Raw genomic sequence first — 21,893 nt, 5'->3', positions numbered from 1 at the left:
GACTTAATTTGGGCTTTTCAAACGTATGAGTCATCGCACAAGCCTCTGCCTTCTAAGGTAGCGGAGACACGTCTCCAGGCGCTCAGGCCAGGGCTCTGCGGGCCTCGCTCCCGGCCCAGGAGCAGTTGGCGGGGCCTTGGGGAGTGGGTGCCTCGGGTACGCTCCAGGGGGCTCGGCGGAGCACACGGCCAGGGCAGCCTCGGAAACGGGCCGGGCCAGTGACTTCCCGGGGCTGGCGATGGAGAACGCGGCCTAGGACCATGCGCTGTACCCATCAGGACTCCGTGCCCATCGTGACTCCGTGCCTCTCGCAGCCCTGGGCCCATCGCGGGTCCCTGCCCATCTCCATGCCCATCACGACTCCGTGCCCGTCGTGGCTCCGTGCCCATTGCAGCTCTGGGTCCATCAAAACTCCGTGCCCATCAGGACTCCGTGCCCCTCACAGCCCTGGGCCCATCGTGGGTCCCTGCCCATCTCCATGCCCATCAGGACTCCGTGCCCATCGTGACTCCGTGCCCCTCGCAGCTCTGGGCCCATCGCGGCTCCCTGCCCATCTCCATGCCCATGACAACTCCGTGCCCATCGCGGCTCCGTGCCCATTGCAGCTCTGGGTCCATCGAAACTCCGTGCCCATCAGGACTCCGTGCCCACCCCAGCTCCATGCCCATCACGACTCCATGCCCATCGTGACTCCGTGCCCCTTGCAGCCCTGGGCCCATCGCGGGTCCCTGCCCATCTCCATGCCCATCACGACTCCGTGCCCATCATGACTCTGTGCCCATCCCAGTTCCATGCCCATCGCGGCTCCGCACAAGGCACGAGATCCAGACCCCGTCGGGCACGGAATCCGACCAACACAGCTCAGGTGTTTCCCTCCCATAGCACAGGCGTCGCACGTACCCTTGTCCCCTCCAACCCAGGTCACGCTGCCCTCCCAGCAGAGCCCCACAGTCGCCTGCGGGCGTCCCCAGCCCCTGGCTCCCGTGACCTCGTAGTGCTAGTGGCCTTCACGTCCCCTGTCGCCGCCTCGCTTGTCACCTCGGCCCGCTCGGATCCCCCCCCGCCGTGTCCTGGGCAGCGACTGCCTCTCCCAGAGCCTCACTGAGCCCTGCTCACCCCAGCCTTCCGCGTCGCTCCTCAGGCACTGCCGTCCATTGCTCCTGGGCCCACCCTGAGCCCGCATGCCCCCCTGTTACCGGGTACCAGCCCCTCCCGGCCTCACTTCCTTTGGGACAGCAGTTGCCACGGGATCGCGGGAGCAAGAAGGAAGGAAGGGCAACTGCCCACCACAGCCACTTCCCTGGAGGGCGAAGTGTTCTCCGGTCTCACATCTTTTGAATGTCGGGGCTACGCTGTGAACTGGGTGATGAGGCCTTGGTCAAGTCCTCCTGCCAAGCCCGTGCTAGGTCTCGGACTGACTAGACGCTGCTCGTGTGCCAGCACTCCCGCACACGCTGGATGCCTAGCCATCATCCTGGCAGGATGGCACCGGGATGGCACTGGTGCTAGGTGGGGAGCTGCACCCAGAGCCTGTGCACTTAGGTACAGGTAATGGGGCCTGCCCAGCCTCAAGGAGCAACTGCGCTAGTTTGGATGTGACACACCTGAGGATGTAAGAGACCTGGGCAGTCCCTACTGAGGGCTTCCCGCAGCACGGCGGGGCCCCATCCGAGAGGGACACGACCACCACCAACGGAGGCAGTGCTCGGTGGTCAGCCACCCTGGCCTCCCAGAGCTGGGGGCAGACATCCAAAAATGCTTTGCCCAAAAGGCATCCTTTGCCCTCACAGCGTCTCTCCTATGGTGTCCGAGTCTGCCAAGCCTCCGGCCCTGTCTGCCAGTGTTTGCTACAGATAAATTATGATCCTGGTTTTACAGACGAGCAGCGTAGCTTTATCACTTCAGCCGTCCTCTGGCCAACAACTTCAACTCCTTTCGCTGACGGTGACTCACTGCACCCGCCTGTCCAGCCTCTATCTCTCCGAGATCTGTCTCCTGTCTCCTAGAGAGCAGCTCCCTCCTTGACATCTCCCTCGGCGACCTCACGCGCCAGACCCAACGTGTGCAAAACCGAGCTCATCTCCTCCCCAAACTGCTCCCGCTCTGGGTCCCCAACTTCTTAACGGAGGCAGCCAGTCACCTAACCTCAAAAGCCTGAAACCTGGACGTGAACCCTTGTTCTTCCCCTTCTTCACGGCCGGGGTCCAAGCAAACACACGCTGACCCTTTCGTCTCTATGATCCTCAAGGCCACGCACTCTTCTCCATCCCCACCATCGCTCAGTTCACTTATCTCCAATCTGGAAGGGTTTGCCCTGATCTTCCTGCAATTTGGTCTTACTCCCTATAACTCATCTCTACACTGCAAACAGATTTTTCCAAAGGGAAGATGTGCTAACATCCTATGCTTAGTCCTTTAAATGACTTCTCCCACAATTTTCAAGATAAAGTTTCCATTAGTGCACAAGACCCTTCATAACTGGTCCGCATTCACCTCTTCATCTCCCTCCGGCCACTTGCCCCTTGCATCCTGGCTCCAGACACGCTGAAAGACTTGTAGGCCCATCAAATGCTCTCACACCTTCAGATCTATTTTATCTGTATTTCTTGTGCTCAAAAACTGCCCCCCCACCCCACCCCACCCACTCGTGCACACCTACACATGGTATCGCAACTTGGCTGTCACTTCCTCGCTCCTCAGATCTGAACGATTTCCTATCACTGTCAGGCTGCGATTAGGTAATCTCCGTATGTGCTCCTGTTTTACCCAATGACAGCCGTTAACGCACCGCATTAGCGTTGTATGTTTATTGATTGTTTCCCCTGCCCCACATAAGGCCCCTGGAGGGCAAGAAATATTTATCATCCAACCCCAGCGCTAACCCAGTGTCCGGTAGTGCATACAGGGCGCCCAAAGATTATTAGTCAAAGTGGTTTGGTCTGAGATCTTGCATATCCTCTGAGAATACATACTACCCAGGTATGTATATTCCTCACAGAATCTCCCAGAAAGCGAAATCATTAAGAAGCTTAAACCTAGAGCTTCCCCTCTTTATAAAGGGCTTTTTAAAAACAGTTAGAATAGTATGTGAACTATGAAAATTCATTTAATCAGTGACCTACAAGACTGTCCTATAAACCTCTGGCTAGATTGGTTTTACCTGGCTTAGTAAAAATGTGATTTCTTTTGCTGACGAGTCTACATATGCAGAGAACACCACACACACAATCACAACACTAGTTCTATTGCTGCATAGCAAATTAGCACAAACTTCCAGCTGAAAATAATGCAAATTTATATCTTGTAGTTTCCAGGGTTCAGGTGTCCAATGCCCTTTACTGAGCCCTGTGGTCTCAAAGGTTGAATGAAATCAAGCTGTCGGCTCAGTTGTGTTCTCATGAGGAGGTTCCAGGGCAGAATCGGTTTCCATGCTCATTCGGGTGGTTGGCAAAGTCGAGTTCCTGTGGTTGTAGGACTAATGTGACCAGGGGTCGCTGTCAGCTCCAGAGGCTGCTCAGCATGCGGCTCCCTCTATCTTCAAGCCAACACTGGTATGTTGAATTCTTCTCATGTTTTGAATCTCCGACTTCTGCTTCTCCAACCACTCAAAGAAAACTCACTTGTTTTAAAAGATTTATGTGAGGGACTCCTGGGATGCTCAGCAGTGGAGCGTCTGCCTTCAGCTCAGGGTATGATCCTGGGGTCCTGGGATCGAGTCCCGCATCGGGCTCCCTGCAGGGACCCTGCTTCTCCCTCTGCCTGTGTCTCTGCCTTTTTCTGTGTGTCTCTCATAAATAAATAAATAGATAAAATCTTTAAAAAGATAAAAACTAAAAGATTCATGTGATCAGGACAGGCCTACCTGGTACCATCTCTTAAACTCAACTAATTAGTAACTTAATTACCTCTGTAAAATCCCTTTTGCCAGGTAACATCAGCAATCACAGAAATAACCCCACAGAGGGTAGGTCATGGGAGCCATCTCGGAATCTGTCTATTCCATATCTTTGCAGAGAAAATACCCTAGAAACATATTAACAGTGGTATCTCTGAGTTTCCCTCTCTTTCTGCCCTTTCATTTTGCACAATTAAAAATATATTTGACTTTGCAACCAGGACAAATACAAAATGATATCACTATTAGTTTAATTAAATCTCTGTGGTCTTACAGAACCTCGGAGCTGTCTGCTAATCCATTTGCAATGACTACCGATGCCTAAAGTGCTGGTCACAAAAGACACAATTATCCGTTTTCTGACAGCTGGTTCTGTTACGTGGCAAGTTTTCTCTGCGAACACATGAGCATACACATTTGTAATAAAATGGATTTATTGTTTTTGAGAATAAATGGTTTAAAGTTGTGCCTGTTTTCTCACTCTACCTATTTTCATAGCAAAAGAAATCAAGATGCTGAGGCCCCATTAGGTATAACCACGGAGCTGCTTTGACTGAAACAGCAGAGCAGGATCGCATAACGCAGTTGGTTTCAGTTTCCCCACTCATTTGCCAAATGTTTATGAACTCCCATTACATGCCAAGCACTTGGGGACAAAGACACAGATGGTACACCCTGAACTCAAATGAAAAGCTCAAAATTTCGCATTTTGCCCAGTAGGCAAGTATCTTATTTCACTTAAACATTTATACCGTAAATAATAACTACCAAATTTTGGAGGTAGTTTGAGATATCCTAAACATGTTTTCACAATTAAACAAAAAGACACCTTCAATCCAACCAGTGTTTATCTCCTACTTCTTAACAAACTGAAGTTAAAAACAAATAATTTGGCAAAATGCAGTTTTTCTTCCAACATGACCTTCAGTCAACCTCCTCTGGGCTGTTTTGACAAATAAGAATCAGGCAAAAGACTAAAGTTGCGTACTTTTGAGGTCACACGCCTTTAAGATCACATCTTTTCGTCATCGTCCTCTGTTCTTTGGAAACATACAGTAGTTACCCCCAAATGCCACTTACTTTGAAAAGATCTTCTTGGCTTAACCTTAGCCCCACCCAGCCAACCTTCCAAATCAACCCAGCAGCAATTTTGGCAGACCTTGGAGAAATGGCTGCTCATGGGCTGTTTCCACTAGAGCATACTTCATTTTATAGGGGAAAGATGATTCGTCATTTAGAAGATCTACCCCTTGAGCAGTGAAACATGATAATGCAGCCTGGCATTTTAACGTAACTTCACATTTCTTGGCTAAATAAATTCCTAACCCTTACATTCAGTGTCGTTCTCCACCTGCTTGCAATTACTCATTCTGCACTGCAACTCTCCTGGCCAGAATTAGAGCAGGTGGGGAGGCACTACAAAGAAAACAAGTGCAGCAGGTACTGGAGCTGAGGACAGGTAAGGAGGAAGAGCCCAATCTGACAGCTGGTGGTTTTTTCTTTATTCCTCTTTTCTATCCCCTCTGCCCCATTCAACTGTCTCCCACTAGCTTCTTTCCCTTTCCTCATCTGAGAGATCTTCCTTGCTACCATTAATTCTCAAATGCTGCCCAAATATCCCCAATTTCTCATCCTTCTACTAACATTGGCCCTACAGGTGCTCAACACAGTCATGCTGTGCTTCTAGGGGCTGAAAGTTAAAAGTCGCATTTATCAAGTGCCTTTTAGGTATCAGGCCCAGAGCTAGCCTGTGGGGATAAGGAAGGGAACAAGACCTTGTCTCTTACCAGCAAGGAGATGGAGAGAACAGTGACGCACACAGGGGCCTACGGTGCAAAAAGCTTTTAGGCGAGAGCACGGAGCAAGTGTGGATTTATCCTAAATTGATGCACTAAACGAGGCCACATTTAACAGCCCCTCAACAAAACCCTGTATGCTAAAACAAAGAAATAAGCAAACAAGCATTACCATTCAAACCTAATTAAGTACAAGACAGCAAGAATTTCCCAAAGGTATCTGGGTGTTTGTTGAATTTGGGGGTAGAACTGCTTTCCAGGGAACAGTAACAGTGGAAGACGTATATTTCTAGAAAGAAGTGCATTTATCAGAAGAAAGGGAGGTCAAGTTTGTGAAAGTGCATTGCAGGAGGTTTCAGGACATACTATGTATCTGTTTATCTTGATAAACTCTTTGCTCAGAGAGAAGAAAGAAGTGTGAAATGAGATTAGTTTACAAATATGGGAGGCAGGACATGAACCAATGCATTTTTAAGTGCTTATCTTGGCTACGAACAACGCAGTGTGGCCTCTTTGCAAGTCAATAAGTAAAATCATAGAGAAAGAATTGGTGAGACCTAGAGGTCATCTTCTTACCCAACATCCTTGTAAAACGTTTGGAAAAAACTTGATATTCCCTTACAATGTTATAAAGACTTTGTAACATTATTATATGTCCTTCCCATGGAAAGTTCTCCCCATTCAGTCTTTTTTTCATTACTAGCAACCAAAGACACATATTTGCAACCTAATTCTAGGGTTGAAGGCCATGAGCTGGGAAGACCATTTTCAAAGTTGCATGTTTTGGGGATCCCTGGGTGGCGCAGCGGTTTGGCGCCTGCCTTTGGCCCAGGGCGCGATCCTGGAGACCCGGGATCGAATCCCACGTCGGGCTCCCGGTGCATGGAGCCTGCTTCTCCCTCTGCCTGTGTCTCTGCCTCTCTGTCTCTCTCTGTGTGACTATCATGAATAAATAAATAAAATCTTTAAAAAAAATAAAAATAAAAATAAATAGTAATTCTTTAAAAAAAAAAAAAACAAAGTTGCATGTTTCAACCTATAACAAAATGTGTTTTTTTTTTTTTTTAAATGGGATAGAAATAGTACAGATCCCACAAAGGGTGTGGCAACTCAGGCCAACTGGGGGACGCAGGAATACGGTGAGAGGAAGCTTCAACGTTTTCTCTGGAGGCTGGCCTCTCTTCATTCTTCTTTCAGGCATCCCCTGTTCAGTAGTGAAATATTTATTACGAGCTTTCTCCATGCCACCACTGTACTATGTACTTGGGATGTAGAGATGCATCAACAATTCAACTCAGCCCCTCAAGATTTTCTTCTCCATCTATGGCTGAGAACAGGGAGGTACATGATTATAATACAATATGAGGAAGACAAAAAACAGGATGGGCACCAAGCTCCAAAGGAGAGTGTGCCTCATTAAGGTGAAGGAAAGCTTCTTGGAGGAAAGAATAATTTGAGTTGAATCTTGAAGGTGGCAAATGACTTCCCAGTAGAAGAGAGACATGACAAAAGGCAGAAGTATTCGCAAAGCTCTAGAGACGGGACACCTTACAGGTGCAGGGAAACAAGAATAATCAGACTAGCTCCCTCCTTTCCCACCAACCTCATACCACTAATGATGATGGTGACTTTCTCAGAACTCACTTCAGGCTGGTATGAACTCGTAGGTCCCGTTGGGGGTCTCCCAACCACCACAGAACCACCCCTGTGTTTGAATTACCTCTTTGTACAGCTTTGCTGTTCTGGAGGTTTGTTTTCAAGATGGGTCTGTGGGCTGGTTGAAAGTGACCGTCCACCACTGGGAAGGACCTACTGACCCTGGCCTTGCCCTCTGATAAGCCACAAGGGACAGAATTCAAAGCATCCTGAAGGTTGTCTCACTGTTATGTCTGCCTCCCAGATTCCCAGCAAAGACCAGGAGGCCCCATGGCTGGTGAGTAAGTGCCTAGAACTGGGCTTTCTCTGGGTGTTGGGAAGAAAGGGCCTTTGACCATGTCCTCCAGGGAGTATAATTCAACCTCACACTGGCAGGAGTCACAAGAGAATAACCATTTTGTTCAACCAGTGTGCCACAAATTCTCCAACTACCAAGGAAAAAGGGAGAAGAAATGTAATTTAAGTTGCTAGAAAGTAGGGCAAAATTTCATTAAAACATTTAAAAAGACAACAAAACAAAGCAGACACCTTGCATACACATAATGCAGCACAGCCTATGATTCAGTTGGCTCCTTTGGTCTGCTTCTGCGCCGGGAGCTTCCATGTGCTTTATCATGGACCGTAGAAATGGCAAATATTGATATTAATCTGTTTAGTATTCATTAACTTATCTAGAGAGTTCAAAAAAAATAATGTTTTAAAGTTTTATTGACTTATACACATCAGAAGATCCACTTCCCCCAAAATTTGCCTCCTATTAAGTGTATAATTCAATGATTTTCAGTAAAAGTAAATTTAGAGTTATCACCACAATCCCATTTTAGAATATTTCCATCACCCCAAAAAGATTCCCTCGTGCCTCTTTGCAGCCAGACCACTTTTCCACTTCCAATCTACTTGACGTCTCTATAGGTTTGCCTTTTCTGGACATTGGATATAAATGGAACCTGTAGCAATGGGCCTTTTGCATCTGGTTTTTCTCAATCAGCATAATGTTTTTGAGGGTCATCCATACTGTAGTCTCAGTAGTTTACACTCTTTTATTGCTGAATAATATTTCATTATACAGACATTACGGACATATCACATTCTACCTATCATAAATATTTTAGTCTTGAATTCTATTTTACTTGGTATTATCAGAGCCACGATAACTTATTTATGGTTACTGCTTCCATGATACACATACACAGACACATAGACACATATATACATTCTTTAAATACCGAATTTTTTAAAGTTCTGGATTTATAGAAAAATCACAAAGGTTGTAAGTCCAGAGTTTCCACATAACTCACGTTAATCTCCCCCTACTATTAACATCTTATATTAGTGCGGTACATTTGTTAAAAATTAATAAGCCAATATTAATACACTATTATTAATTACAGACCATTCTTTAATCAGATTTCCTCAGTTTTTCCATAATATCCTTTTCCCAATGCCAGATCTCATCCAGGATGCCGCATCACATTTGCTCATCATGCCCTCTTAGGCTCCCCTTGACCACAGTGATTTCTCACACTTGTCTTGTTTTTGATGACTTTGACGTATCTGAGGAGTACTAGTCAGGTACTTTGTGTAAGGAGTGTTTTATGTATACATATAGAGATACATATATCTATATGTAATAACTATATGTATATATAGTTATTTTATATATACATATATAACTATGTATGTATATACATATACACATATTTTGTATATACATATATAACTATATATGTATATATAGTTACATATAAAATATGTATATTTTATATATAAAACTGTAGTCTATATAGTTATTTTCTGGCATTATTTCTTTTTTTTAAGGTATCATTTATTCACTTAAGAGAGAGAGTGCAAGTGAGCCAGAGCAGGGGGAGGGGCAGAGAGAGGCAGAAGCAGAGTCTCCCCTGAACAGGGCGCCTAAAGCAGACTGGATCCCAGGACCCCGAGATCATGGCCTGAACCCAAGGCAGCCACTTAACCCTTGGGCCTCACAGGTGCCCTCTGGCATTATTTCTTAAATATATTTTCTTCCCCTCTTTCTCCTCTACGTCTGGAACACTTAACGTTGGATCACTTGTTGGTGTTCCTTGGGTCTCTGAGACTGTGTTCATTTTTCTTTCTGCAATTTCTCATAATCCTTGATGTATCTTCAATTTCATGGATTCATTTAATACTGCCAGCTGAAATTTGGAATTGAGTGAATTTTTCATTCCAATTACTATACTTTTCAATTCCAGAATTTCTGTTCGATTTTTAAAATCATGTTTATTTATTAACATTCTCTACTTGATGAATAATTGTTATATTTTACTTTACGTTTTAAGATATTGGTTCCTTTAGTTAAATATGTTCCTAATCATTGCTTTCAAGTCTTCCTCAGCCAAGTGCAATATATGGCCCCCTCGGAGAAAGTTTCTATTGATTGCTTTTGTAGGAGAAGCAGAGACTTTACCTTGGCTCTCTTAGAGTCTCCAGCTGGGCCTGAGAATTAAATTGCTATAACACATATTACCAGGAGAAATACAAATTTATTTAAAATTAGTTTTACATGACTTGAAAGACTTCACAGGGAAATGAAAATCCAAAGAAAAGTGGCAAAACCTAAATGCTTACCTATTGCATTGAACAAAGGGTGGCAATTGCAGAAAAGCAGCTAAAATAAATGAGGAGAACAAAGGAATATGAAGAGTTAATTTAACAAGGTTAGTTTATACAGAATCCTCTTGGCTTCAACCGCCAGTTCTGGTGATTAGGATGGTTCTTTCCTCCTGGCATAGGCAGGGCAGCTCTCCCATAGTAACTTTAACTTCTGCTCTCAGAAGGAAAAGGGGGGAATTCGAGTGCCCTTCCTGCACTTGCTGTTTTTTAAGCGCTTTCAATTCAAAATAATCAATATGCAGCTGAGTAGGCATAGGGCAACCCAACATGATTTCCTAAAAGGGGATCAACTGTGTCCCCTCTTTGGACTATTCCACATTTTTATAAGGACAAAAAAGAATGTTTAAGTCCATCTTCTTGCAGACTTTCCCTAAAGTCTCTTTTATGTCTTGGTTTTTATGTTCCATTTGCCCCACTGATTGTGGATGGTACAAGGCATGGAATTTTAATGAGTACCTCAGAAGTTTTGCAAGCAAATGGTTTCTTTCTGATGTCAGATGAGTCCCGTGGTCTGATTTAACCCACAGCATGCCCAAACAAGGAATAATCCCAGCTATTAATTTCTTTACCCCTGTTGCAGCATCAGCACAGCTGGTTGGATAGCATTCAGTCCACCCACTGAACGACAGATGAGTACCATGCAGTAGGAACAGCCAAAAGCTGGAGGCCCGCCTATAAAATCCATTTGGGAGTACTGCAAGGGGCAATGTGGGCCTAGGAAGAGTTCTTCAGGCATGTTGGTTTCTTCTAAACTTTTGGTGAAGTTTACGAGTAGTACACCGGGAAATAATTTGGTCAGAAATGTTGATGCCAGAGCAGAACCAATTGTCTTTTAATTCCATGACTATCCCCCAGGTACACCTATGTCCTACATGATGGGAGATAAGAGCAAATCTAAAGATCAAAAGAAAGGGGACCGCACAAGTCCATTTAGCCCAGTGTATAATCTGTCTAACTGTTGGGCACCCTTTTGTATTCATCTTCATTCAGCCTTTTTCAGATTTGGGAACATGTGATCATCAATAATATCAGTCAGAGACAAGGCAAGTTCATAAATTGGGTGGTGAAGAGATAGGGGGTCTGTGTCAGGCTGCATGTGTGGCAGCTTTGGCAGCCCTAGCACTCCCTGGAGATACGGCATCCATCTCCTTGGTACAGGCTGAACAATGGGCCGTTTTAGGAGGGAGGCAAATAGCCTGTAATAGGACCAATTACATGCCCACTGGCAACAGGAGCACGAACAGAGGCTTACTGTCTGTGAGCTTTCCAGATCGGGCCAATAGCACAGCTGACTCAAAGAGCATGTCTGCTTCAGACTCTCTCTCCCTCCATCTCCCTCCTGCTCACTCTCTGTCAAATAAATTGAATTCAAAAGAAAAAAAAAAAGAATGAAAGAAAGTATGTCTGGAGTCAGGGTAAATAGAGGCAGTTTTTCCTCTCATCAGTGTGCAAGCTCCAGTACGGCCTGTAAGGTTAGCAGGCCAGGCTGATCTTACGGTAGGCAGCGTTCCTCGTGCTTCACGTGGGGAAACTAAGGCAGAGCCGCCTGTCAGGTTTCCCCAGAAATGTCATTTACAAGAGTCATTGCAAAATGGAAGTAAGGCTCGGTTGTCTCAAGGGGTATCTGAGAAGTTTTCTGGTGGCTTCGGGACCAGTTCTAGAGCTGCGAGGCATCCACACGGGATCAGCAGGGAGCCGTAGTAGAATTGCCAGACTTCGAGTGTTTCAGCGCTGTACGATGATGGAAGGCCTGCTGGTAGGCTTGTTCGTAGGCAGTCGGCAGCCCTGCAGGGAGATGCTGTCTCATGTGCTTGTAAGAGAGCAGACCCAGTATGGGGAGCATAGAGGCGAACGGAGGAGCCTAAGGTGAGAGTACGGGCCTCGACAGTGAGGGCGGCTGCCACGGCCAGTGCAGCCACCACACAGACACAGGACCATGCCTGCTGCTACAGGGCCCTATTGGTATGGGAAATATGCTTTGGGACATACCCGAGAGGTAAAAGGTTGTCCTGCAGAAGTCCCATTATTTTCATGGCAATACAGGTGAAAAGGTTTGTCAAAATGAGGCAAGTTGAAGCTGGGGGTGTGATTATGTTAATTTCTGGGCTTCGAGGGAAGTTGATGCCTCTGGGAGCCAGGAAATGGGCTCTGAGTAATGGAGGGGGAGCCTACAAGGGGGGGTAGCAAAAGCAATGAGGTTAAGAATCCACTGATGGCAATGGCCGGCTGCCCCTAGAAGTGTACATAGGTGCTTTTCTGCTTCAGGGAGAGAGATGGACGAAATGGACTCAAGGCATTTTGGAGGGAGCTCCTGAGTGCCCAGAGGTATCTCAGTTCCTCATAGGTTACAGTTGTTCATACCCAGTGAAGTTTAGACTCAGGGAGGCCTTATCGCTGCTTTCAGTGAGTGCCTTTAGGGGAATGAGGGCGTCTTTAAGAGGACTCTGCAGGTTAGCTGAGGAGCATGAGGTCATCAACGTACTGAACAGCATAGAACTTCAAGTAAAGGCTACGGAATCTAAGCTGGCTTTAAGGATGTGGAAAGATACTGAGGGAGACTCAAAATATCCCCTAGGAACAGGAGTCTCCATGCCAATTGTCTCCCTCGAAAAGTAAATGCAAAGAGAGATTGCGAGTGAGAATGCAATAGGATTGAAAAGAAAGCTTAGCAGACATGGATGACCTAAACCGGCTGCGTCAGCCGGAACGGAGGTAAGAACGGCGGCTGAATTAGAAGCTCCGGGGCCGAGGAATTACAGAGGAGTTTGCACTCTTAGATCCTGTACAAGTCTATAGATTTCATTCCCATTGGAATAAAATGCACCACTACCCCCCCGTGTTTTTACTGGCACGATTAGGGTGTTACAGGGTAAAGAAGGAAAGATACGAACTCCCTGCCTTCAAAAAGAGTCTGTTATATGTTCAACTCCTAACCCTGCGTCTCCCATATGGGATATTGGGAGGCCGATAGAGCAAGTTCGTTCTTTCTCTAGGTAAATGCACTCAGGCTCTGCGCTCACTCGGTGCAATCCAACCTCATTTGCATGTGAGGCCCAAAGGGTAGTTGGGAGACGTTTTAAGGTGGGACTCTCTTCAGAGGATTTGAAGTTGAGATGGGTTTTCATTTAGGAAAGGAGCAAGCTTGAGGCTTAGTCTGAGGGCAGAGAAATAAAAAATCCTCTCCTACTGCATTGTGTGGTGGCAGTAAAATCTATACCAAGGGCACCTGGGGGGCTCAGTAGGTGACGCGTCCACCGTCAGCTCAGGTCGTGCCCCTGGGACCTGGGGTGGAGCCCTACATCGGGCTCCCTGCTCAGTGAGGAGCCTGCTTCTCCCTTGGCCGCTCCCCCTGCTTGTGCTCTCTCTCTCTCCCTCTCTCTCTCTCTCTCAAATAAATAAAATCTTAAAATAAATAGAGTTACATACTGGTGAGGATTCAGAAATAAGACAGGCGTGAGGGGTGTTAAGAGACACTAAGACTATTGGGGTGGCCTGAGGCATGGGTAACGGGATACACAGTCCAGAGACTCCAGCAGCTTGAACAGAACCAGAGGCGACAGCGATAATCCTGCACGAATGGTTCGGAGGGTCGCACGGGTGTCAGGTAAGTAGTCCCCGTTCCAGGGGATCCCCCAGGGGCTCAATGGTTGAGCGCCTGCCTTCGGCCCAGGGCGTGATCCTGGGGTCCCAGGATCGAGTCCCGCATGGAGCCTGCTTCTCCCTCTGCCTGTGTCTCTGCCTCTCTCTCTGGGTCTCTCATGAATAAATAAATAAAATATTTTAAAAAATGAAGTCCAGGTTCCAATCCTCTATTTTCAGTTTGATGGCGGGTGGCTCTTACTTGTGACAAGGCTCATGCCCTGGGTTCTGGGGTGTGACTGAGGATGGGCTGATCCTATCAATGGACGGGGTATCGTCCTACAGGACCTTCGGAGGGCGCTGGTGCTTAGGGAAATTGTTTGAAGCCCCTTTCATTTCCGTGCAGGATAATTGCTCTTCCAAGGCCCCAGTTTTTTGTTTTTGTTTTTTTGTTTTTTTTACAATATCTGCAAAAGTCCAGAGGCAAACAGGGAAGGCTCTGTGATTGGTGAGAAAAATATGTGGACTCTGAGTTGCTCTTAAAATCCTCATTTTTGTTCTTGTAAAGGCTCGACATGCACAGCAAGGGATGCTGAGCGTAATTTCTTTTTGTCTTGTTTTCCTGCAAGCTATTTTCAAAGAGTTGTGTGGCTATCTCAGTAATAATACTGAGGCACTGAGCTGCCTGGCCAGAGATACTATTTTGGGTTTGTCTCTGGGATAAATCAGAGAGATGAAGGCAGAAATTAAAAGATTTCTGTATCCTGGGGCTCCCGGGTCTAGTGTAATATTGGTGTGAGGTGTTCCACGAAGGTCTTAGGATGTTCCCCCTCCTTCTGATGTATGATTTAGCCTTTAAACCAATTACCTTGGAGGTAAAGGCCCCTATTATCCCCTCGACCGGGCCCTGAATACTGGTCTAACTGAATCATTTGCAGGAGCGTCTGGGGGAAGTTCTGGCCCCCTCTGATGGGGGGATTTTCCTCCTGAGGCCATTACGGCTGTCTGATAACTTCCATGTAACTGTGGGTGCAAAGAACATCCCTGAAGAGCCAGTCACGTTCCCTAGGAGTGGAGCTGTGAAAAGCCACTAATCTTCCTCACTCGTCTCTAAATTAAAGAGCATCTTCTGGAAGTAGAAGCAAAAGCGCTTTTATTGGAGTTTGAAAGACCTGCTGCTGTCTCGGTCGGTGAGCTCCTTGCAATGGGGTCCAGGATGCACCCACAGGGCTGGGCTCTCAGGGCAAGGCCTAGCGTTGACCGAGCTCGACTGCTGAGCCCCTGGAAGTGGCAGGAGGCATAAAATAGGGCCGGTGCATGTCCTGGCTGTCCGCGTTGACCCAACAACCTGTGTGTTCCAGGCCTGGAGACCAGGCCACAGGCCACAGTGCTCCCTGTAAACTGTAAAGCGAGCAGCTAGGTGTTTATGAGATTTTTTGAGGGAGGAGTTTTGAGGGTTAATGGAATTTGCTAAGAGATCAGGTCAGATTTTAAGAAGGGGAGTTTGAAGGAGGGGCTCAGAGATTCAACAGATCATCTGCAGGTTCAGGGACAAGAAGGCAGGAACACAGGGCGTTTAGGTGGGTGGAGAAGGAAGATTTATTGTGGGTACGGATTTTAACTTTTAAAAAAAAAATTTTTGAGAGAGAGAGAGAGAGAGAACCCCAAGCAGGCTCCTCGCTGAGAATGGATGAGCTCAGTCCCACGATCCTGAGGTCATGAGCTGAGCCAAACTCGAGAGCAGGTGCCTAACAACTGGGCCACCCAGGTGCCCCTGCGCTTCAGCTCTAAGTCGGGTAAGGCGAGCCATTACAGACCGTTGTGTCCTCTTTTTGATTTGATCTTCCCATAAATATACTGATAAGACATTTGTTTAGTATGAGAGCTCCTTGAAACTTTTCAAATATAGGTTTTTTTCCAATTCGAAAGACCCGTTATCTGCCCATTGATAAGCAGGACCTTCAAGGTTATATTTATTTCAATAGTGACTCGATCCCATATTTGCCTTTTTGCGGGAAGACCCAGAGGTCACTCTCCGGCATGGGTATAAAATGCAGCCCCCATGTTCCAAAACGTTCCCTTCCAGAGTGACCCTGAGGGAGCACAGATCTTCACTGTCCCAGGAGCAAGAACAGGGTCTGTGAAAACTGTGTGTCCACCGCCCCACGAGACGTGAGGCTGCCCCCAGCCCCGGCCCCAGCCCCGGCCATTCACGACAAGGGTCGGCGACCCCCGGCTGGGGCTTCCGCAGCCCCAGTGAGACAACAAAGGTTGAGGTGACCAAGGCCCTTTAGGGACCGGGGCCTTTGGTTAAGGTGACTCCCCTGAGGGCAGGCACGGTTGGACCAGGAGAATGCTTCTCGCTACCTCTGGTCTTCAGTCCCCAGCCCGTTGGCTCGGCCCCCGATGCTCCAGCTGCAGAGGCCCGAGGAGAGGCTCGCTCGTCCCCGCCCGGATCTCAGGACACGGAACAAGGTGGCAGGAGAATCTCAGCCCATCTTACCGGGGTCTTTTATTTGTGACCCCCGCAGAGTTTGCCTAAACCAGATGCCGAGCAGGCGAGAAGAGTGGACTCCGGTCGGCAAGGTCCGGGGAGCAACGGGCGAGTGGGGCCTGTGCCTGTGTCCTCCCCGGCCAGGGACACGGAGGCAGGAGCGAGGGAGCTCGACGGCCACCTCGGGAGGGGTGGGGAGGGCCCCCCCCAGGGGGCCCGGGGCTGCTGCTCCCCGGGACCCGGCTTCTGCAGCACCTCCCCTGCCTCCCCCCCCCGGGGCCTCCAGGCGGAGATGCAGCGGCAGCTGAGACCCCACGGCGGGCTGGGCAGGGTCCTGGCCTATCACTGGCAGCCCCGGCCCCCAGCGAGCCGCGCCCCGCAGGACGCCCCGGCCCCGACTCCGGGAGCTGTCGGGGGGCCGGGAGCTCTACCTCCAGCTCTTGGGGTTTCCAGTGGGCCTGGGGTTCCTTCTCCGTACAGCCCAGTAGGAGGAGAGCAGCACACGATGCATGTAATGTCAGCTCATGCGCACGGGCACCCCCACCAGGGAGCGGAGACCCAGAGGAGCAGCCGAACCAGGTGCCGGCAGCTGGACTGAACGGGAGAGGTGGCTGTGGGACAATAAGATCCATCAGGAGCCTAGAGAGGTCCGAGCGATCTGAACAGGGCCAACGTGCAGAGAACCCCTGGGTGCTGACCCCCGTCTCCCGTGATGAGGATGTTTGTCTCCCCCTGGCAGACGGGGGGCAGGAGGCAACGGGCACCACAGTGCCTTTCCTGCACCTGCTGCTTTAAGTGCCTTTATTCAAATTAATCAACAGGCCAAGGTGGCATATTTTGGGGATGGCATGTCCTGAACCCCTTCGTTCTCCTTCCTGGGTATGGTCGCACTCTCCCGGGTTTAGATTTTTTTTCTTTTTGTTCTTTTTCTTTGCATATGATTTTTTAAATTGGAAGTCGTTACAGAGTACACTGCAGCAACTCTGGATTCTCATGCCCTCCAGGGGTAGTTGCTGTCGCTGATTTTTTTGTTTAATGACTCGCCTGGATTAACTCTGTAGAGTCTGTCTTCCCGACTGCGTGGCGACCGATGTCTGCTTGGGCTTCTAAGACATCCTTTCCGTCTGGTGCTTCAGCCTGGCCCACCGGGGCCTGCACGGCAGGGCCGGCGGGAGGGGCTTGCAGCAGTGCCCCAGCATCTCAGGAGGCTCCTGGCCACGCTCAGTGGCCCATCAGGCCCGGGCGGCTCGGGGGCCGCTGCAGCTCGTGTCTCTGCAAGGCCCACGCTGGGCCGTGGTGTCACATGGCCAGGCCCAGCCAGCCCCGCCATCACCAGGGCCACGGGACACAGGAAGCCGCTGCCACCACCTCCATCTGCGGGGCCCTTGAGTTTCCTGGCTGGCCCGGGCTGCCCAGGCTGTGTCTGAGCGCAGGCCTGCTGCCCTGCTGGCCTCCGCAAGCTGTCTGCTGTCACTCCCAGGCTCACCTGCCCTTGACGACAGCACCCTGCTCCCCTCGAAGAGCCAGCCCGTCCGCTCTGGGAGGGACACTGCCCATCCTCATGGCCTGCCGGGTCCTCATCAAACCTACGGACAGTGGAGTTGTAATGTGGAAGGGCCCAGGCCCCAGGATGAAATGCCACGGACCCCACCATTCTCACTACTGCTTAGGGTTTCTCTGGAAGAAATACCCCTCGATCAGATGGGTACCTTTGGTCAATGATCAAAATCCTAAAATGGTTGGGTTTTTTTTTTTTTTGACAGTTTTGTCTGCTTTTATACTTGCTTTCTGGGGAGAAAATGTGCCTACCTCCTCACTCAATCATTTTGGAAGTCCCAGCTCAGGCCAGAAATTTTGCTTTAGGTCAGAGGTCCTTGTAGCAGTACGTTACGACACATGGAAAATGAAAAGATATGCAAAATGTATGGACAAAATTATTAATAAGGAAATATACGATATTTTTAAATAAAAAATCAATATCGAAAACGTAGAACTATAGAGAGCCAATGTCATTTCAATTAAAATAGCAGAAGGAGCCTCTTTTTTTTTTTTCTTTTTTTGAGGAGAGAGAGAATGTGAACGCCGGGTCAGGGGGCAGAGGGAGAGGAGAGAGAAAATCCCAAGCAGGCTCCACATTCAGCATGGAGCCTGACTCAGGGCTTGATCCCATGACCCCGAGATCATGACCTGAGCCTAAATCAAGAGTCTGACACCCAACTGACTGAGCCACCCCGATGCACCAGTCAGAGGGGTTCTTGATAGAACTTGATAAGGATAAGCCAATGATACAGATTAGAAAGCCCACAGACAGACCATGGACGACTCCCAGTAATCCTTGCTCTCATATAATATCCTCCCTCCTTGATTGAGGTCAATGTGATGAAATACCCTTCTTGTATGATGTGGAAAATGGAGATTATCTGGGTAAACATAATCTAATCAGATGAGCCCCTTAAAAACAGAATTTTCTCTGGCTGGTGGAGGAAGAGGAACTCAGAGATTAGAAGCACGAGTAGAGTCTGACCTGCCGTTGCTGGGTTGGAAGGTGGAGGGGACCACGTGCCAAGGAAGGTGAGTGGCCTGGAGTTGCTAAGAGTACGCCCAGGTTCAGGGCCAAAGAAATGGGGCCTCAATGCTGCAGCCACAAGGAACTGAATTCGGCCAACTACCTAAATAAGCAGATTATTCCCCAGAGCCTCCAGGCAAGAACCCAGCTCAGCCAACACCTGGATTTTCGGCTTCAACATTTAGGAAAACCCAACCGAGCTGGACGACTGGTCTCCAGAACTGTGAGATGATGAATGAAGTGGTTTTAAGCCATGATTATCTGTGGCAATTTGTTATGTAACTAATAGGCAGATCTACATTTGTATAGGCTTTGAATAAAATTTTATAAATTTTGATATATGACAGAGATGACTTTGCAGATCATTTGTGAAGGGAGGGTCTATTTAATGAGTGATCCTAAGACAAATGGTCAGACATATGGGGTGGGGGGAGAAAATGGGATCTCTACTTAAAATATGACAAGCCAATAGAAGCCTTTAAACATCTCTACGAAATTTTAGAAGTACTTCGTGAATCCGGGTTAAGGGATTGCTTACTCAAAGATTTAAAGTACAGGAAAAAGATCGAAAATCCAAGTACATTAAAAATTAAAATTCTGTCTATCCGAGGAAGATCCACATTAAAAGATCAAAAAGCAAGGAAGGAAAAGACACGACATCCGGAAAGTACATGCGATGGCGTGTGGAGCATCACGAGAGGAGCCTGTTTGAAGAGAGGAAGTCGCCACCTGTGTCCGGTTCTACCGAGAGGCAGATTTATAGGGACGTGATGAAGTGTGTGCAGGACTTGGAGACACGAGGGCCACGGTGAACAGAGCAAGAGCAGTTTCAACAGAGGAGGAGGAAACCGGGCTAGTTCGCGGACAGCTTACTTCCCGGCCTTCCAGCAGTAGGGGGGCCTCCCCGAAGACCCCGAAGGCCCCGAAGGCCCCGGTACTTGCACGTCACGGCTCTCCCCGAACACCTAGACATGGCACAAATGCATTTCTGTTTGGCTTCTGTTCGATAGCAGAGAAAGTATAATTACGGCCTGTTTCCCAATTTACTTAGCTGCTTTCACGTGCTTTTGGCGATCCTATCATTTTCCAGAAATTTCTCCCTCTGTGGGAAGATGAGAAAGAGAGAAGCCATCAAGGGATGGTGGCGATCTCTGGGGTCAAAATAGGTCCTTGTTGTTTCTCGTCAAGCTGAGCTTTCCAGAGGGTCAAGGGGTCAAGGGGTCGGCGTTGGAGGTGCGTCCAGCCAAGCCAAGTCCTGCAGGCAGCACCCACAGAACAGACCCTGCCCAGGGTCGCCCCGCTCAGCCCCTCCTGCTCCCCTGTACCTGGGAGGTGGACCTGACTGGCCGCGTTGAGCCCCTTTCTTCCAGAAACTGAAGTCAGGCGAGGAAGGAGGAGGGCCCAGGAGCAGAAGAAGGCCTATTCTTGGGCTCCCCCGGGAGGGGCTCTACCTCAACCCCAGAAATCTTGAAAATAGTCCCCTTCCTCCAAACTGCACTCCTCCGGCAAAAATAGCTCCTAAACACAGGAGCTCTGGGTATGCCAAAGGATCTCAACATTTCACTAATGAAGATCATAATTAAAATATTTAAATGGGTTTTTAATTTTCTTTCTGGGCTCTGCTCTTTCCTAGTCCTCTCCAGGAGCTGCTATTGTTCGATCTTGACAGACTTCTCTGTTAAAAATTATAGCCTGCTGCCTTTCAGCATCTTCATTAAAATGCATTGCTGCCAGATATATCTGCATGCATATGAATGAAGCATCTATAGAATAATTAAGTCATGAATAACACATCGCTGAGCACGGCTTTCCCTGAATAGGGAGGGAAAGAATGTTATTTATGAACCCAGAGATTTTACATTATATGAAAAAATAATTGGCAATAATAAGTGTTATTTGAGGATTCGTTAATTTAAATCATGATTGCCCTGTTGTCGACTCCGTTTTTAATAAAATGGCCATTTACGTCGGAGAATGGAAGTGAATCTGTGCACTGTTTTTCTTCATTTTGCTTGAAAGGCCGCCGGAAGCTCGTCGGCAGGGAGGAGCGCCTCACGGGAGGCTCCTCTCTGACATCCGTCGAGCAAGCCGCGACTCTGCAGGCCCGGCCCGACCGCGGGCGGCCTGTCGGGGGGCAACGGAGCCCCTGTCCACGCGCAGTTCTCAGGCTTTCCAAGGAATCCTCTAGAAGGGCACACCCAGCCTCCCTGCGGGCCCCCAGGGTGCTCGGGCCTCCAGGCGGTGCCTCCAGGAGGGGCCAGGCCAGCCAGGAGCTCAGGGTGCAGGGCACCGGGGTTGGGGTTGGGGTGCTCGGTGCTGAGCCCCGAGCCCTTCAGCCCATGGCTGTGCCTGAGGCCCCAGAGGCCGAGAAGAGCGGACAGAAGCAGAGGGAAGAGGAAGGGGGCACCACGCGTCCCTCTGGGCCGCCGTCGGGCCCCCGGTTGCCTCCTCCCTGGTCACAGTCCTTGGCGGTTCCTCCACATGTGACCTTTCTCCTTCTTTCCCAACAGCCGGCCGTGGGCAGAGGGGCCGGGCAAGGACAGGGCCCAGCGCCAAGGGACCATCACCTGCTGACCCCGCCGGGAGCCCGCGACCCGCTGGCTTCCACGTCCCCCGGGCCCGGCTCTCCGCCCCTTGCACTGGACCAGCAGCCGCGTGGGCCTGCCCACCAACTCCCAGCCTCCAGCCCCGCCCGCCCGCTGCCCTCCACTCCCGTCCCTACCCGCTGTGCCAAACCACCCCGAGCACGTCACGTCCCCGAGTGCCCTGTGCCCAGCGCCTCTGTGCCCCCCACCCCGGGGAGCCCGCGGGCCCTCCCTGCCGCCCACCTCGGCTGCTCCCCATCCTCGAGCTCGTCCCGGCCCTCCCGGCCCCGGGCCAGGCCCTTGCTGTCCCCTCTGGGTCCCCAGCATCACAGCCGGGCCCCCAGCATCACAGCCGGGCCCCCCAGCATCACAGCCAGGCTCCCAGCATCACAGCCGGGCCCCCAGCATCACAGCCGGCCCTCCAGCATCACAGCCGGCCCCCCAGCATCACAGCCAGGCCCCCCAGCATCACAGCCGGGCCCCCCAGCATCACAGCCAGGCTCCCAGCATCACAGCCGGGCCCCCAGCATCACAGCCGGCCCTCCAGCATCACAGCCGGCCCCCCAGCATCACAGCCAGGCCCCCCAGCATCACAGCCGGGCCCCCCAGCATCACAGCCAGGCTCCCAGCATCACAGCCGGCCCCCCAGCATCACAGCCAGGCCCCC

The sequence above is a fragment of the Canis aureus genome, chromosome 8, assembly GCF_053574225.1.
Source record: "Canis aureus isolate CA01 chromosome 8, VMU_Caureus_v.1.0, whole genome shotgun sequence".
Taxonomy (NCBI): Eukaryota; Metazoa; Chordata; class Mammalia; order Carnivora; family Canidae; genus Canis; species Canis aureus.
Note: the sequence above shows the minus strand (reverse complement) of the source record.